We start from the raw sequence: 18346 nt of genomic DNA, 5'->3' as shown, positions 1-18346 counted from the left end.
GTTTGAGCTCTGCACGGCTCTGTGCTGACAATACAGAGCCTGCTTGGGATTCTCTCTCTCCCTCTCTCTGTCTGCACCTCCCCTGTTTGCTCGTTGTCTTTCACAATAAATAAATAAAAACTAAAAAAAAAAAAACAAACAAAAAACCGAAAACAAAACACACACACACAACAAACTAGTCCCAAAGATACTGGAGTACCAAGGCCTGAGTGGTGACAAGAAGCCAGAGTGACATCCGGGCTGCTCCAGACAAGGGCTGACCTGAAGTGTGTGTGTGTGTGTGTGTGTGTGTGTGTGTGTGCGTGTTGTGGGCAGAGATGCCTAAAACTTTTCCAGCAAGGTCCTCAAAGGTTGCAGACCCAAATCCCCTCCCCTCACCCCACCAGTGAAGACCGGGAGGCCAGCAGAAGGATATGAAGTTACAAGGTGGGGAGGGGCGGTAGCTTCTTCAGCTTAAAAACCCTGAGAATCTGAATCTACACGCCAGAGCGAGCGCATCTGCAGGCCATTTAGATAGTGGACCCAGAGTATGTCCTTTGACCAGAGACATGGAGGCAGGGAGCCAACCCTGGCTTTAGGAACTATTGATTGAAAGATTTAATCAGGATAAGGCCATAAATGTAGTGCCCTTAAAACTGCAAACAACATGAAGATCATTATTTAACTTGGCTTGTTTCAGGATTTTTTTTTAAAGGCGAGTAAAAGTACAATATACAAAGTTTCAAATGTGAAAAAAAATTATTCCTACTTCCACTGCTGCAATGCAATTCTTTTTCCCTTCGAGGCATCCCTTGCAGACTGTTTCCCTGAATGTGCACTTAATGTAATAGCATTCTGTTCACTGAGCACAGAATGACTTCCCAAGTTACTAATCTTCTTAGTTCTAAATACTGCATAATATTCCATCAACCTAATTTTTGGTAATTTGAATATACCCTCCTATACTATATATTTAGGTCACTTCTAAAAAATTTTTTTAATGTTTATTTATTTTTGAGAGAGAGCACACACGAGTGGGGGAGGGGCGGAGAGAGAGGGAGACACCGAATCTGAAGCAGGCTCCTGGCTCCAAGCTGTCAGCACAGAGCCTGACCGTGGGGCTTGAACTCAGGAACCCTGAGATCATGACCTGAGCCGTAAAGTCAGACATTGAACCTACTGAGCCACCCAGGCACCCCTTGGGTCACATCTAAGTTTTCCCCATTATAAATAATGATGCATCTTTATACAGCAGGTTTTTTCACTTTTCAAATTATTTTTTTAAGACAGAATCCCAGAGGAAGCCAAAGTATTGGTAGCACTTCAGCGACCCCTGCAACAGGCAGCCCCCCTACCTTTATCATCTGTAGTCCTTTGATTACTCACAAAATACAAAGTGGATGAAACACTGGCATCCTTTTTCTCATACATACAAAGATTAAGACAAGCTTGACCAACAACAGCATTTTAAAACTTACACAGAAGAAGACCAGACAGAGAACCAAAATGCAAAGCAGTCTTTGATACTATGCCTAGGGTCCATGCAGTAAACACAAACACCTACTTCTGATCTCTAAAACGAACATTTGAAAGTGGATAGCAATTTCAATTTAGACTCCCACACACTAATTCATGCAACAGGCATTCTGCCCTAATGAGCACCTGCTCACAGAGAGACTTCTAGCCTTTGAAAGCCCGCTCTTTGCCTGGCGTGGTGTGGTCCCCTTCATGACACTGCCATTCACTCTCTCCCACAAGCAACTTACTCGGCCAGAATTCGGGTGAGTTCCACGCTTGTTCTCATCGTTCTTTTCCCTCCTCAATTGCAAAAGCTTTTCAGCGAACAGACTAGCTGATAGCAGAGCCGTTGATGGCTGTGGTTAGGATGTAATTAGGCTGAACTGTGTTGGTCGGCCTTGCTCCCCACTCTTCTCTGTTAAACACCGGGAGGAGGTGGCAAGGACCAGAATCGAGGCACTAAACCCTTACATGTCTGTCTTTAATAATGTTAACTCTGCTTCTGCAAGTCAGTTCCAACACTCCTCCCTGGGCTGTGTCCTGCCTTAACGGTTCACTTTTATAGGAGGAAGCAAGGGAGGAGGAAAGACGGAAGGGGAAAGGTGGGAAGATTAGCTCTAATTTCAAACCATCTTAGGAGCTCTGAAAAGTTCCACATTGACTGATGGACACATTTACTCCCCAGAGCCTTTTTTCATAAATACTTACCACTTAACATGCACTTCCAAGGGGAATAAACACTGTCACTGAGTGCCATCCTTATGGGAGGGAGATTTCCAGAGCCACTTCTTTTCTCCATGGCTCAGGGCCACAGGATTACGATCCTATTAAAGCTGTGCCCTGCGAATACGGCAGTCACACCCACCCCACCAAGACTGACCTTCTCAGTTTCTGCACAGCAATGCTAGTTGCCTTCCTTTGCTTCGGGGAAGATGGTAGCTCATCTCCTGTAATAAGGTCCATGTCTGAGACTGGTGGGGATCGAAGATGTATTTTGCCCTCAGCTCTGGCCAAACAAATACAATAACTCTCTAGTAATATTCAGTCCTGAAGACAGAATGTTTCCTGGGGCTGTTTGGATCATGTCTTATTTGAAACCGTGCTGTTAGTGTTATTTTCTCCTTGCTCTCATTGGAACTGAACGGGACTGAAGGCAGGCACGGTGTCCCTCTGGAGGAGGTTCCTCTCGAGTGACTGTGCTGGGACAGCACTAGCTCCAACTGGATAAAATCTATGCTGGAACCTTAGCCTGTGTGCCCAGGGGTATCAAGGAAGGAAAAAACAGGCTTTCAGATAGACCCTGTCACTCAGAAGGGAGAGGGCTCCAGGGCCCATCTCCCAGATTTACCCTCCGGTGAGCCAGATGACCTGACTGCTGTCACCACCCAGTAGATGTGTGAGGCTAACTGGTGCACCCAATGAGACAACATCCAAGGAGGGGCTCTGCAAACTCCAAAGGGTTAAATAAATTGAACATGAGAATTCTTCTCCCATTTCGAAGCTAAAGCGCAATTACTTTGGTTTTAAGTTTATTTATTTTTGAGAAGCAGGGGGCGGGGGCAGAAAGAGAGAACCCCAAGCAGGCTCTGCTGTCAGTGTAGAGCCTGATGCGGGGCTTGAACTCACCAACCGTGAGATCATGACCTAAGCTGAACCAAGAGTTGGACGCTCAACCAACTGTGCCACCCCAGGCGTCCTGAAATTCCTTTAAAAAAAATTTTTTTTTTCTTAATGTTTATTATTGAGAGACAGAGCATGGGCATGGGAGGGGCAGAGAGAGGGGAGACACAGAATCCAAAGCAGGCTCCAGGCTCCAAGCTGTCAGCACAGAGCCTGACGCAGGGCTCGAACCCACAAACCGTGAGATCATGACCTGAGCTGAAGTCAGATGCTTAACCAACTGAGCCACCCAGGTGCCCCCTGCAATTCTTTTTTAAAGTACACATTCTTACAAGATTACCTTGGCAGCATAAAACACTGTTTACCAGAATTCATAGAAAAATACCACCCAATGGTCTTCAAAGGTCTATAAATGAGCATGAGCCTCCAACCAACATTTATGGCCATATGTTATATCGATAGAGACTTTATTTCTGTATCCGTTCCACCTTTCCACATTCTTGTGGCAGGCCAGACTTCTCCTTGACAATAGTCAATCCAGTTTATAACATGACATTGTGTGTGTTCATGTGCTTAATTCTGTCTGTCTTTATAACCTGTCTCATGATGTCTATGGGCCACATGAGGGTTGAGACTGTGTCATTTTGGCTCGGCATTCTAATCCCCGGGACATTGCCTGAAGGATTTATGGAAGGAAGGAAGGAAGGAAGGAAGGAAGGAAGGAAAGAAAGGAGGGAGGGAGGACAACGAGCCAGGCACGGTGGTGGGCCCCAAGAACACCTGGTCCAATAGCTGCAGAAGTGCTCACAGCCCAGTCCAGGTCAGCTGGAGAAGGGCATGGCCGGCACAGGTGCCCATCAGGACTGTGGGAAGGAAGAGTGGATTCAGAACGGCTTCCCTGCAATGGGCAGGGCTTCTGCAGCTGCTCCAGAGATTCTAGCTTTAGGGGCGGCTCTGGGCAGAGGCAGGGACAGCGGGGAGGCACAGAGATGCAGATTAGAACTACACTGCACAGGAGGCCAGGCCCAGAGATGGTGCTCCTAGGTGAAAGCTCTCACTTCCAGAAGACACTGTCACCCTCATCCAAGGCCCCTGCATGCAAAATCCCATCCCTGAGAACCTTAGATTTCCCCAGATTCATACTAGCAACAGAATGAATGCCTTTCTATTCCTATTTCCCAGATTGCTGCTACGGGTCTACGTGCACGTGAGAGAGACAATGATGAGGGAACCCTAAGTCCACCGTGGTTTGTTAAACAGCACCACGCAGAACTGCATGGCTGAAACAGTGGGGTAGAAGCTGCCATCCCGAGGCCTGTCCTGCAAAATGGGATACATCTGTCTTCACCAGGGAACTATGATAAACGAGCAAAGACAGACACTGGTCAGGACAAGCCACTTTATTTAAGAGCTTCGACAGCCCAAAGTGGTTTAACATAGAGGCATGGAAGATTTATCTGGATGATAAAACACTTGAACTTGAAAGGCACATAAATTATAATTTTGTAGGGTTTTTTCCTTTTAAGATTTCATATAGTCAAAGGCTTTAAGTAATGAGTGAAATGCACATAAAGTTGACTTAATTTCATACACGTTGTCTGGTTAGAGTCTGCAGAGAGTCTTTGCTTCTAGATGGGACTGAGTCCAGAGTTAATGCCACACACCCATGTCTGTGGCCTTCTGTTTCCACATCACGGTGGACATCATTTGGAGGATTGATAAACAGAAAAATAATAATGGCAACGTTAGTGATTGAGCACTCACTATACCACAGTCTGTGCAGTGAAGACTGTACTTTATACACTTATACACGAGCATTACTTACTACTCCTAACAGCCCTGTGAGTTACGTACTATAGAAAGAGGACTTCAATTACTTTCCCTTTGACCTCAAGCTTTCTAATTAAGTTCTTCTTTCCAGCTTATCTCTTAACGAGGCAAGGGACCCTGCAGGAAAGCATCCCCTGATGGGAACCAAGACTACCCTACCCCCTCAAACAATAAGGAATGCCCTGAGCCAGCAAGACCCCCTGTGACTGACCCCAGGACAATGGACTTGACCTTAATTGCCCACCTGCATACACCCACCCACCTTCATCCCACATTTTTCTTATATAAACCTGGAACTATTTTTGGCACTTGGGCAACAATCTTCAAGACCCTAGTCTGCTGTCTTCCTGGTGTTGGCGTCACTGAAATAAATTCCTTTCTTGTGTTACCACCACTCCTCTCTGCCTTTGGATTCTGTCAACAGTAAGTGGCCCAGCCTGGTCTGTTTGGGGACCTTGGAGCCAGATGCTCTTGCATCCCTGCACCCTGGCTACATCATGGCTCCCATGTTCCGGATGCAAAAACTGAGCTTTAGAGTGCTTCTGTGATGCACAGGAGGTCACACAAGCAATTTAATCGGACTCCAAAGCTGCAGCATTCACCACCACACTGCAGTGTACATGAAAATAAGCACTTGCCTTTAGCAAGGACTTGAAAACACTAGCTATTTTGCCTTATCTGTATACTCCTTTTTTTTTTGTTTTGTTTTGTTTTAAACAACACACTTTAACACAGAGAATTTTGCCTTGTGAGTTTATGTTCAGTCATTCGTCCATTCACCATTCATTCTGGGCCCAGTACTCTGCTGGATGCAAGATTTACAGGATTGGATTCCCCAGCTTCTAAACTAGTCTCAGGCAATTACTGTACCCAGATGAAGGGCAGGGCAGGATGGGGCAGGGGTAGCCCCTCACAGGGGACCCATAATGAGCTGTGGGTTAGAGACGCACCTGAAGGAGACAATTTTAGATCTTTTACACTCTGGTCCCCAACCCCCCCCCCCTTAACCCATAAATTTCTGGGCCTTTCCTTGGCCAGAGTCTTCAAAGACCTCAAACTCCCCAGGCCTCTGGACAGAGTGGCTCCCCAAGAGGCCTTTTATCATGCAGAACACTCCCTTCTCCGGTCCCAGCTGAAGTTTTGCGGTAAAACCAGTGCCCCAGATAACACAGCTCCTCAGCTAATCACCCTGCACAGACCCTCAGAGCCACCCCCTCGCCCCCACCTCCACTCTCCCCCTGCCTTGTTTCACCAATTTTTGTCCCAAATAAGAGATAACAGCAGCAGCAGTAGTAGTAACTGCCTACATGTCAGGCACTGCTCGATGTACTTTGGATACACTATCTCATTAAATCCCATAATAATCCTCTGCCCTGCACACTGTTACTCTTCCTATTTAGTTCATTTAGGGGAAGAGGAAGGGAGTTAATATTTCTTCAGGGTCAACTGTATGCCAACCACTGTTAAGCTTGCACAATCAGATAAGTGACCTGCCCAGGGTTGGTCACAGAGCTGGGAAATAAGGAGTAAGAATCTGAACCCAGGTCTGTGACCGCCTGGCCTAGTGTTTCCCTTCCCTTCTCTATGGCTGGCACTGCTGAGGTTTGCAAAGACAGCCCTCTCTCCCTCTTCCTCTAGCACCCTTCTGTTAACATCGGTCCTGTTTTTATTACCACCACCCACAAACAGTGACAGACTCCTCTCTCAACTGTGTCCCCTGACTCTCTGGGCCTCCCAGCCAGTTTTCATGGAGCAGATCCTAAAGTCTACACCAACAGTGTAAACAGAGGCAAAGAAGAAACTGGGATCATTCAAGCCAATAAAACACACCAAGAGGCTAACAGGTGTTTCCTGAAGTGCCCACCCCACCCCACCCCCATCTTAAATCCCTGGGGTTTCAAGATCTGAGGGGTCCTCAGCTAGGGATCAGAGGCTTAAGTCCTCTGGGGGAGTTTTTTGGCCAGTTGTCAGGGGTGACACCACCAATGAGAGTGAGCATGTAACTATATGCTCTGTCAGAATGTGAGACTTAAGTTCTGGGGGCTCATGGAACTGGCAGTTAACAGGTGAGGCTTTCTGAGAAATGGTTACCTCCCCAGAAGCAGAGGGTCGCTCCCCAGCAAGGCCAGAGCGTCAGAAGCCCTCCTCTGATGACTCCCAGAGCACTGAGCCCACCAGGCTGAAACTCGGTTTACTTCACCTGGCCCACCCTACAGGAGCTCTAGGAGGGCAGGCTGGAGGCAGATTTCTCACTGAACTCTCAGAAGCAATAAAAAGGGAGTACTAGTTAAATGTTTCCAGAATAAATCACCAAAGACAGCATCATTTTAGAGAAAAGGCTGTTTGAGAGATTCTACTCAGACTAAGGACCAGGACTCCAGGAGAGGGGAAGTGTGTTTGCTCAGAGGCTGGCACACTCTTTAGTCCAGATCAGCATCCTGCTCCATTCAGAAACGTTTCCAAATGTACTTCACTTACACCTGGGAACACCGCTCAGTCATGCAAATTCAACGCCCCAGTCTTCAATGCGTAGACCCTCCCCCCCAATTTTATAGAGCAGAAAGTTCAGGAATTGGCTTCCCCCCGCCCAGCTCTCTAAAGGCAGGCCCCACATACAAGCCACGTTCTCTCCTAACACAATGTGTCTGCTGTGTTGTTCTCCACCCTGGAATTGACTCATGCTGAAGTTTGTGCTCCAGCACCCTTCACATTTGGGACCGCCGGTTAAATCCTCCCCTGCAACCTGCACTTTCTATCTTCACAGCTCTTACAGGGGTCTTACCCACTACACTGTGAGCTCCACCGCAGCGGGCACCACGTTCGTTCGCCCACTTCTGTATGCCCAGCACTTGGCCCAGTGGCCGGCACTCGGTGGCACACGGTAAGTTTCCGCAGGCTGCCAGAGTGGGAAAGGTGGGATCCGAACTCGTGTCTGCCGGGTTCGGGTCAGAGCCAAATGGTTCTAGGGGTTACACCACGCTGCGACGAGAATGCGCGGTGCGCGGGTGTACTGGGGAGGCGTTCTACAGTCTCTCCCACCAAGGACTGCTGCCGGGCTCCGCACCCCGCCGCCACCTGTAGCCACAGCGCCCAGGTGTGGGCCGGCGCCCTCCAGGGCAAAAACGGGCTGGTGGCGCTTACCTGCGTGCGGCGAGGCTCCGCAGAAGCACTCTGTGAGCCTCGGGGGACTGCCAAGGACTGGGGTATCCGGCTTGGCCCGCCCGCGGCCCTGCACCCGAAGACCGCGCGGGACGACGCCTGGTCTCGCTGCGCAAGGCCCTCTGACGCCTGGGAGCTACGCGGAGAGCGGAGCGCGGCCCGGCCCGCCCCCCGCGCGGGGGTAGGGCGGGTCTAAAGCTAACTTGACCCCGGGCTCCCCGGACGCCCTGCCGTGGGCGGAGTCAGAGGTAAACTTAGCACTGCGCCCCGCCCCCTCGGTGGGGGCGGTCCCTAAGGGGGAACGAGGCACTGCGTCCCGCCCCTTCGTTCTAGGCCCCGCCCTCCCGCCCCACCCCAATCCCCGTCCTGCTCTCACCCGCTAGCCCTTTTTGTGTTGCTTGTCCCTTTGCTTTTTATTTTCTTGTTTTGTGTTCCGTTTTCTTATTTTTATTTCTGTATTTTTAAAAGATCGAATTAAAAAACGTATCAAAGTAATGCATGAACACTCTTTACAAAATAAAGTTACCTAATGTTCTTATAATGAAAGCAACAAGCCCTTCTCCCTTGCTCCCCACACGTGGTCCTTTATATGAGTTCCTCCATTTAGTTCTGGTGGTCACCCCCTTGTCGCTAAAAAAAAAAAAAAAAAGAAAAAAAAAAAAGCTTACATAGCGATTTCTTGATTTATCTATTGACTTTCTGCCATGTTAGATGAGGATTTACTCTCTTACTGTGCCCCTGCTTCCCTTTTCCTGACAAATTTACACCTCTATTCTTAAGTCCTGCCCTGGTGAGCTCTGAGACCTCAAGACAGGAGTAGAGGAAGGCTTTCTGGGACCTGCAGCTAATACAATTATGGGGGAAGGGAGAAAGGAGGGCTATTTTAGACAGCTCTATAGCATTAAGGCTTGCAAATGACCATTTGTTTGGAATGAGCAAAATCCTGAGACCTTGGAAATTCAGGCTCTATCCCCCGAGACCTTCTTAGATAATTTACTTGGTGAATTTGCTTCCCCAGTGTGGCCTGTCTTTCTCTGCCCACACAGAAACCTCCATAAATCCAGACTTCTCAAGGGTCATGGGGTGAAGGTCAAGATTCATCAATTTCTGCCAATAGGATTTCTTAATGGAGTGAACTGGTGTGTGCAAAAAAGAGACGTCAAGGATGATGTCAAGGTTTTGTGATTGCTACACAGCTTATCCTAGCATCCGTGACAAGTTCTTAACCTTAGAATGGAGAGTGTTTTATAAAGCTGGCTCTGGGCCCCTGCCCTGTTACCAGATCCTCTCACTTCTCCCATGAGGTTGGCTGGACCTGCCCAGTGTCCCCGCTTTAGGAGGGCTCATACTTATCCCTCTTGTATCAATGCAGGAGGCACACAGCTAGCTCCCAGTAATTGGCAAGGTAAAGGGGCTGGTACCCCTTCCTCACTCAGATGGAAAAAAGTGTCCACACCCTCCTGACACCCCTTCTCTCCTCAGAGAGTTCAACCCTTCCCCTTTCTCTGCTCTGCCTTCCTTCTCTTCTGCTCACTCTGCTCTCTTTCCCTTGTCCAGTTCCTGAGGGCAAAGAACTTGGGAGTAACTCTGACTGAGGGTGTGAAATGTGACTTTACAAGGTGACCTTGAACAAAATCCCTTTTCCAATTCAAGCTTGTTTCCTTCTTTGAAATTGGAGGTAACAGTCTCTGCCACGTTGAGCTTTAGAGGAGGATTAAGTGGCTTAATATCCATGTATACACGGATTTTTTTAACTGTTTTTTTAACTCACATTTTTTTATTAAATGTATTGAATATTAAAATTAATCATTCTTTTCTTTTTATTGCTTCTGGATCTTGTGTCATACTTAGACCATTCATTCCCAGTCTAAGATTAAAAAAAAACATTTGAAGTATAATGACCTTTGTAATTCTCTTGTGTTCTCTTATTCAAAACTCAGTTTGTCTCCTAGCAGAGTGGGAAGCTCATGAGAAAGTTTAGGGACTTCTAAGAATCTGTGTGTGGCATGTTGGTAACATAGGTTGAATTAAAATAAAGGGCTAAATCGGGTTGCCTGGCTGGCTCAGTCAGTGGGACTCTTGATCTCAGGATCTCGAGTGTGAGCCTCACATTGGATGCAGACATTATTTAAAAAGAAAAAAAGTAAAATCAAGGGCTGAGTCATGTTGAGTCAGGGTCCTGACTCTGGACACAAACAGCAAGAGGGACACAGGATATGAGGCAGTGACTTCTCCATGCAAGGGACTTTTCTTCCCTAAGAAGACTTAGTCTTCTCTAGGAGGAAGTCTGCCTTCTGGGCACAAAATAGTGTCTCCTAGTGGTAGGAAGTAAGAACCTCACACAATAGCCACACTTACCCAAACCTAAGTAAGGGAGAGGCAGAGGTTGAGAAATCCATCTGGAGAGACAACTAGCTCCTAATATTTTAGAAGGGGGAATACATATCAAGATGAGAGTCATGTCCTTTGCTTGAGGGCATGAAGTGCTACTGGATTATGGGTTTAATGGGGATAAAATTTTTGGTAAGTTTCATCTCTCCTGAATCCTATCACCATGATGGCTCAGGCAGGAGGAAGATTTCACATAGAGCGTGTCTCAGTTTGAGTCCTTTGGAAGCAGATCCTGAGACAAGGATTCAAGTGCAAGCAGCCTATTTGGGAGATACAGGGAACACCAGCAAAAGAATGGAATATGAAGAACGGAGGGAAGGAAAGGCAGGATGCATTGTTAAGCCAGCTACTAGAACAGGTGATTGGAGCTTAATCCTGTGGGAAAACTCTAGAAGTTATTAAAGAACATGCCTCAGAATTATCCCACCCAAGCAAAGGCTGTAAGTGGGAGGTCTCTAAAGGGAAGAAAACTGCAACGGACAGATTAGCTCATTTTTGAACATTTTTCAAACTATTTCCAGGCATAAAAATGTGGCTACCCAGTGAGATCAAGCTGTAACACTGTCTGCACTTTCCTTCTATTACCTAACGGTGTTCTGACAAAGTTTCAGTAGGAGCATTTTGGGCAGTAACCAATGTGCAGATGGCTGAGAGTCAGTGTCTCAGGCCTAGAAGTGTGCCCTGAAGGACATTCTGGAAAATCTGCTCTTGGACAGGTTATGATAGGACTTTACCTGGGTCAGCCTCTGTGTTTAGATGAGCCCATAACCTTGACTTCTGAGCTCTCATGAGAAAGGGCACACTTTGAGGAAAAGTAACATGAAAAAAAAAAAAAAAAAGAGCCTGGTGGACTTTTAAAATGACCGAAGAAGGCAAACTTTTCAATCACTGTAAGCACCTCAGAAGATGGGTGTTTTCTCAGAAGCAGTGAACAGATAATGCCAATGCTGACTCTCTCTTATGTGGCCTCTTGAGCAGGATTCCATGAGAAAACTGTCATTTTGTCAACCTGGCTCCATCAGCCGTACTTACTATTGAACTAAAGTGATCCTTTTAAAACATGACACAGTACCCAGTATGCCTCTAGCTCAGAAGCCCTCAGTGGCTTCCACCACAATTAGGGTCAAATCCCAAGTCCTTCCCAATGGCCCAAGGCCCTCACAAGATCTGCCCCAACAAACTCTTCCTAACATTGTCGCCTGACAATAACCACTGGGCATTCCTCACCTCCGGTCTCCTTGGCTTTGCTGTTGCTACTGGAACACACTGGGTCTGTTTGTACCCCAGAGTTACTGCACTGCTGTTCTCACTGATTGAAATGCTACACTCTCCTGACTCTTAAGGTCACTTGCCCAATTCATCAGCTTTCTAATGGATCACTACCTAACAACAAACACTGCACACTGCCCCATACATACCACTTGTTAGCTGTCTATGGAATATATTTTTATTTTTTATTTGCATAATAAATAAGTATGAGGTCCAAAAAGAGCTGAGTCTTTATATATATATATATATATATATATATATATATATATATATATATGTATTGGTCCCTGGTATATCCCCACACTTAGAACAAACAGTGCCTGCTGCCTGGTAGGTATTTAATAAATATTTGTTGGATGAATCAACCAATTGAATTGAGTGAATGAAAAATATAACCAAAATCAGTAAATACATAGTTCGAAAATATTCTAGAATGTGGACTTTCAACTAATCTAGACTGGATTCCTTTCAGAGAATTGTTGGAGTGGAGAGAGAAAAAATCAAATGAAGTGGTTGAGAAGCATTACATAATTGGACTCACAATTACAGATGAGTATTGGATTGAGGACCTTTGCTGTTTTGTCTTTGACCTGATGTCTGTGTTAAATATTTAAGAAAAGGCTAGCTTGAAAGGCTACATACTCATTTAAAAGTAGTAAGAAGGAAAAGGTTCCCCTAGTTATTTTAATAATTCAGAATGGTGTTCTGTGGCTCCTGTTGGCATGTGAGGGCCCATGATGGTAACTGCTTACCTGAAAATAGAGGCCTTGATCAAATATTTAAGATCTCACTTATTTTCATTTTCTGCATATTTTTTATGCCTGCGTCTCACTTCTTTTTACCCATTCTGCAGCTGCACATTCACACACTAAAGCTAATAGAAATGTTTCATGGATTATTAAATGCAGCTAAGCAATGAGCTTTTGCTAGGACGTAAGGCCAAACTGGGGCCACTTTCCTGTTCTAACAAACTAATTTTTCCTTGAAGGTGCAGCCTATAAATTTACAGAGGCCTCTCCCCTGTATTCCGAAAATTTTTAAGGCAGTTGCACATCTGCTGCAAAGAGATTTTGAAGTGGAAAACAAAGACAGATTTTACAGTAGCATGGTTAAGCTGTCTTAGAATCAAGAACAGCTGAAGTCATAGAATTAATAAGTGGACCCTTGAAATTATGGCAAGATGGCACTAACTGGTATCTGTTTGCTAATGGAATCATTGTATTCTGGTGTCACCAGCAGTGGCCTGGGTTTGGGTTACTGTCTACCTAGGCTTAATTGCCTAAAGAATGTTCCAGTACCAGCACCCCAGTGCTGTAAATTATCTTTTCTAATGGAGCTTTTCTATTTTCCCCTGTAGCTAAAACTCTAATTCAGGCTTTGATGTCTGTCTGGGCCCACTTGGTACAAAGAAGTCCTCTGAAGGAGGTCAAAGTCATAATACATTGTTCACCATGGAAAAGTACTTTGGGAATACTCCTCATTTTTCGATGGGGAGAGAGTGCCCAAAGAGGTTAGGTGATTTTCTCAAGACCACATGCAGCTGGTCAGATATGGGGCTGGATGGTATCAGTATTTTTTGTTGTTGTTATAAGCAACAGAAACAGTCTCTGCTAACTGAGCAAAAGAAGCTTATTGGGAGTACTGGCCCTTCAGAATGTACAGGAAGGTTGGGGACCCAGGCTTAGAAAGGGATGGGAAGAAAGCAGTTCTGAGAAGCTTGAAGGTGAAAACCCTAGGTATTATCTCTAAGCAGAAATGGTCTAGTCAGAATGCCACTGCAGGCATAGGTGATTAAATTCCGGCCACTTCATGCGTGATTCAAAGTCCTGGGAGAGCCCGTTTGATTAGCCAAGTTGACGCTGTGCTCCTCTGGCTGTCCTGGGGAGGGCGTATGCAAATCCTTTTGACTTTGGATATTGAGAGGAAGTACCTGACTTTACTCTCACTAAGACTCTCCTAATGGAGAATGGCAAATCCCCTAAAAGAGCCCCAAAGACGCTGTTAGGAGTAATTCAAGGATGTGCAGAGCCAGGATACAATGAAACCCCTATTTAGTTTAGAGTGGTAGACCCCTGTGCAGCTAGAGGTGGCCATGGGAACCAACAGAGATTTGCTTGGGATTAACAGGAAGGAAGGTTTTGCTTTCTGAACACAGGAGTTCCTCGTCCCTTTCCTCTTTCCTTCTCCTGTCTCTTTGAATGTGGATATAAGCCTGGAGGGCCAAGCAGCCATCTTGAGTCTATGAGGTGACAAGCATGAACTCCAAAGTTACTTGCTAAGGATGGCTGAGTGGATAGATACCTGATATGCTAAATACACCACAGAACTGCTGTCCAGTTCTGAACTGACTACCTGCAGACTTCTTAATTTGTAAGAAGATTAAAAACCAGGCCACTGTACTTGGGTATCAATAATGTGCAAACTTGCATCGTCTGATAATACAAATTGGTCCTCGAACTCTCGATCCCCTATGTAGTGCCATTACTGTTCTGCTTACAAGGACAGGATTCCTACCTTCAAGGAGCTTATGGATGAACTGAGGCTAACATAACCCTCTTTAGCAAGGAAAGAGCAAGAACCTGTGATGTATAATACATTCCGAGAAGTAATAAAGTTCTAAGGCCAGCCCTTCTGCCCAGTCCACTTCATCCTTCTGTCCCGGGGCTCTGACTGGACTAATATTCTCTTCTGTATCTTCACCTTCACCTCTTCTTTGCTCTTTCCTCTTTGCTTGTAAGGAGACTGAAGCTTGTAAGAAGACTCCCATCACCAACGGCCTCTCTCACAGTCAGTCACTTGCCTTCTCTTCTATCCAAACTTCTCAGAGGAGGGATCTGTCCACACCTTTTCCTCTCCCATTTAATCCTCAACCCAGAGCATCTAGTTACTGTCCCTGCCTCCACCATGAAATTGCTCTACTGATTGCTAATTCCTGTTGGTAAACCTTTGTCCTCATTTGACTGGCCCTTGTGTGCTGCCTTTGATAACACGGGCCGCTGCCTTCATAGATCTCCTCCTTTGGCTCTGTGACCTCCTTCACCTTCTCCTGGTTCTCTTCTTTCCTCTTAGAATGTGCATATTGTCTTCCAGGACCTCCCAATCAAGGCATCAGACCACACCTTAGCTAATGGGAGGACACTGGACCTCTCCCTAGAAACTGAATCACAAGCAGAGAAACTCACATACTAAAAATGGTGGCATTCTCCCATGTTCATGGTGGTGCCCTTGTGGAGTTGTTGAAGAGCTCATGCCACCCACGGTCCCAGAGTGGCCAGGTTTCTGTCTGCCCCCTGCTTGGTTCTTCAGCTTCTCTGTGGCCTACCCACAAATCTTTTCTCTTATATAATCCAGAGTTAGTTTCTGTTGCTGGTGCCCAAGGAGGCCTGAGTGATGGTCTATGCTCAGATCTCTAAACACACATGTGCAGAGCAGGCCATGGGCCTGGTTTGTACATGTGTCCTCAGGGAGCTCGCTCTTCAAGGCTCAAATCAAATATCCCTCCTCCTCCATGCAGCCCTTCCTGATCCATGTCCTTGCAGTCAAACCATATGTTGTTGCTCCCTCTACTTTACTGCCTGGCAAGCTCTTGACCTCAGTGGTCCCTTGGGCCTGCAGCACTCAATGGCACTTTCATACTCAACTCCAATGCTCACTGTCAGAGTAGCCTGTCCAGGGCCAGTCTGCCCAGCTGGGATATGTCCTCGCCTTCCTCACTAAGCTAGTGTCTCCTAAATGGTGCTGACTCCTCTCAGGTAAGAGCTTTATGGATGATAGGACTCCTTATGGCATACTCAGCCCTTAACTTGGATCTGTCCTCTTAGAAGGACCTGGCAAGAAACACTCAGACTACAGAGCTCCTAGCATGAGAGGAGCCTGTTCATTCTCTCCTCCCTCCCGCATTCCACCTGCCCTTCCATGCCTGTTTGGTTTTCCACGCAGCAGACACTGAGAGGGAGTTAAAGGTGCAAAAGGTTTACAGGGGAGTGACACCCATGAGCAAGAAAGGCCAGAAGCAGGATTGGATGGGGCAGCCGGCAGAACATGATGCCGACCCAATAGTCTTGGCAGGCTTGAGCAGCTCTGGAGCTCAGGGTGCCCGCTAGCATTCTATGTTGGGTAGAAATGGCCAGATATTGGCTGGGGTCTGCCCTGAGAAGAGCTGCACCTTGGCTTGGAGACTGGAGCAGACCCCGAAGAAGCTAACAGCTAGAGGCTGTCAGGAAGCCATGCCCCTCCCGCTAGGGGAACAATTCTTCTGAGCATCGGGGTCTGCCGCACCTTCCACCCTGACCAGTATTTGTCTACAAGAGCTCGTGGAATGGCCTACGTCCCCACATGGCTCGTGGCTCTGTGCCAAAATTTTTGGCAAAGTGAGGCAGGGGTTAGGGCTCTATCTGTAGCAAGGGAAAGGTTTGTCCATATCTCAGACCCTGAAATAATAGCTAGAACTGAAACCTCACCATGGAGTTCTTGTTCCCTAGTATAAAAAGCTCAGCTGTGGATCTTGACTCTGTGTCCTTCCCTCCCCTGCTGGGTCCTACCCTGTCCCCTTGCCTGTTCCTCCTCTGGATGCTGTGCAGGCTGTTAATATCTGAATGGTGTTTTGCTCAGAGGCCTCACTGACTGAATGAGTGAAGGAATGAATGAATTACAGAATGAGTGATGGCCCCGATGAAAGGATCCAAGAATGATGAAATAGCCTGAGAAATTCAGAGCAAATTGAATAAAGATACTTCAGCAAGAGAACTACCACTTGAGTCACTTAGGGATGAGAGGATCATGTCCAGCCCGCAGGGATTCTTTGAAAGAATCACTTGATTATTTCATCTGGTGGTGGAGGCAGTGTCTCTGCTCTGTCCTGCCTATTCCCTGGTGACGACAGCTACTCTCTTTATTCTGAGTCCTCAGCTTTTTGGTTAAGTCACCATTCTTTCCTTGAAGGCAGCTTTGCTAAATGCACGGAGTGCGCAGATTGTCTGTGAAGGCTGTGTGGCTCCCTGGATCTCAGACCAAAGGTGGTAATTGACTGCACTACCCCCGAGCCTTCCTTCTATCTGTCTTTATTGCTTCATGCTTTGCCCAGATGGCACCTGTGCCTCGAGCCTCCAGTTGGTCAGAGCTCAGTGGCCCTCAAGGGGAGAAGAGCAGTCTGACTGCTCCCTTCCACATGGTCCTGTAATGACTTAGAGCCATGCACTAATTGGCCTGCCTCTCCTTGGGCAGTTCCAGAGACTATAATTGGGACTGATTCCAACAGCCTGCCCCATTAGGAGGGCGTGCTTCAGGAATACACCCTAGAGGAGGAGATCATTTTCCCAAGATCGTTTTCAGAAAGGGCAAGTGGGACTTCACACTTTGCTTTGCAAGACTCCTGTTGTTTCCATCTAAGAGGAAGAAGTAGGAAACACATTAGCAGCTGCCTATGCAGTTTTCACGTACTGAGTCCATCAGCTTAGGTTAAACTATGCTGTGGTAACAACCCCACATCTCAGTGATTTACAAAAGCAAAGGTCTCTTTCTTGCTTAAGCTACATGTCCACTACGGGTCAACCACAGCTCTGTTCCACTTCCCGTTTACACACACACCTTCTTGGGGACACCGCCTGTGACAGAGGGGAGAGAGATGCCGAAAACCATTAGCTGGCTTTCACCGCTCTTCCGCAGGAGTAACATGGCCTTTCCATCCATGTTTTGTTAACCCAGGCAAGTCATGTGCCATTTCCGAGTTCAACAGGTTCCGGACATATAGTTGTCCTGCAGGTTACAGACCCGATGTAAGAGAGTAGAATCCTCCCCAAGGGAAGGCTAATACTGTGAATCATAGGGTACAGAACCACTTGCATTTACAGCGAGAAGTCAGGCGAGGCAGCCCAGATGATCTAGTGAGCTTTCAGGTGTGCCAAAGGCTCTGCACCGGCAGGTGAGATAGATGACGGACCTCTACAAGCGGCATGATTCAGTGACTGAGGGCCTAAGTCTAGTTTGACTTCTACCTCTGCTTGTGTGACCTTGAGCAAATCACCTCGCCCTTCTGAACCTCTAAATGGGCTATTAATATCCACCTCTTAAGGCTGTTGTGAGGCTTAAATAAGGTATTTGGCAGGTGCATAATACATCGGGGATTTTATTGAGATAAAATAGTTCGTGCTTGCCTGGGACAATTTGGGAAACTCGGAAAAAAAGGAAGAAACAACACTAAAGCATTTCTTGCCACCCCAGAAACAGCCAGTGATAAAATTTTGGCAAGTTTCCTTCAAAAGATGAAAGCATGCCATTTTTAAAGCTGCAGCTGTTTCTGCATTTGGGCGCAAGGACAAGGAAGATATTTGTTTGGGAAGACACCTTAATGGGCTTATTAAGCTCCCCTCCCTCGATTTCTCTGGTGAATCTGGATGGGAAACGTTGCAAGAAAAGTTTTCTGAATTCTCTGCATACTAAGGAAATCGAGTTTTTTTAGTTTTCTGTTGAAAGCAGAGGGGAAGGGAGGTTCCATTTTTGAGGCTCTGGCAATTGGAAAAGGAAGGATGTGAACACAGTGAGACGCCTAAGCTTATGTGAGACAGAGAGACAGAGGAAGAAA

The 18346-nt window shown here is 46.7% G+C and overlaps 1 protein-coding gene across 4 annotated transcripts in view; it reads right to left on the bottom strand.

Moving 5' to 3' along the window:
• Positions 1-8304, bottom strand: part of NMNAT3 (nicotinamide nucleotide adenylyltransferase 3) — a 113646-nt gene extending 105342 nt beyond the window's left edge. For 2 of the 4 annotated variants that reach the window (XM_042998993.1, XM_042998994.1), the window contains exon 1: positions 8089-8303. The gene's annotated coding sequence lies outside the window, so the exon portion shown is untranslated. Of the gene's footprint in view, positions 1-8088 lie in introns of all 4 variants that reach the window. The other 2 variants (XM_042998992.1, XM_042998991.1) reach the window with 2 other exon arrangements.
• Positions 8305-18346: the final 10042 nt, after the last annotated feature.

This window comes from Panthera tigris, chromosome C2 (genome assembly GCF_018350195.1).
Source record: "Panthera tigris isolate Pti1 chromosome C2, P.tigris_Pti1_mat1.1, whole genome shotgun sequence".
Taxonomy (NCBI): domain Eukaryota; kingdom Metazoa; phylum Chordata; class Mammalia; order Carnivora; family Felidae; genus Panthera; species Panthera tigris.
The sequence above is the reverse complement of the archived record's forward strand: the minus strand, read 5'-3'. Positions and strand labels throughout refer to the sequence as shown.